The following is a 662-nucleotide window of genomic DNA, read 5'->3' on the forward strand; positions in this document are numbered from 1 at the left end:
TCCCTGCAGTGTCCCTGCCTGCCAGACTGTAGCAAAGGATCCTCAGGAGGCAGAGAAGACTACATCTGAGGGCTCTGGGAGCGAGCAGGGCCGGGCGAGGCGACGTGAGGGAGGGTGACTTCCCTGCCTGGCCCAGCACGGGTGTCCTAACCCGGCCACCTCTGCCTGGCCTCGTACCACTATCCTGGCCCCAACCCCCAGTCTCCGTTCGGCCCGGCCGGGGCCCCTTGGTCCCACCTCTTTCCCGCCCCCGCCCCGACACACTGACCCCACCCCTCACGGCCACGCCCCCTCCGCCCGGCTCCGCCCCACCCCGGCGAACAGCTAGTGGGAAGTGCGCGGTGGCTCCGCCGACGCCGCGTTCGGAAAGGTGTGGAGGGATTAGGGGGAGCAGGTCGCAGTCAGGCCGCGCCTCCCGACTGCCCCGCTTGCAGCCCTGGGTCCACCCCGCCACCATTGGTCGTGCCGGCCCTCGGCTTTCCCTGCTCCGAGCTAGAGCTCGGGGCTCTGCTACTCTGGCCTGGGAGGCGGGGCTGGCGGCGCAGCGTCATGCATATGCATGAGCGGCGCGGCAGCGGCTCCATTGTGCCCTCGGAGCGGGCGGCGGCGCGATGGCGCGGGCGGCGGTGGCCCCGGGGCGGCGGGCGGCGCGGAGGGCGGGC

General features: G+C 72.7%; 1 protein-coding gene across 1 annotated transcript in view; it reads left to right on the forward strand.

Annotated features, from left to right (window-relative positions):
• The first annotated feature begins 320 nt into the window (after positions 1–320).
• ZMIZ2 (zinc finger MIZ-type containing 2) overlaps positions 321–662 on the forward strand; it is an 18,427-nt gene continuing 18,085 nt past the window's right edge. The window contains exon 1 of the mRNA XM_023517723.1: positions 321–370. The gene's annotated coding sequence lies outside the window, so the exon portion shown is untranslated. The remainder of the gene's footprint in view (positions 371–662) is intronic.

The sequence above is a fragment of the Otolemur garnettii genome, unplaced genomic scaffold (assembly GCF_000181295.1).
Source record: "Otolemur garnettii isolate 467f Iridium unplaced genomic scaffold, OtoGar3 scaffold00119, whole genome shotgun sequence".
In the NCBI taxonomy this organism is placed as follows: domain Eukaryota; kingdom Metazoa; phylum Chordata; class Mammalia; order Primates; family Galagidae; genus Otolemur; species Otolemur garnettii.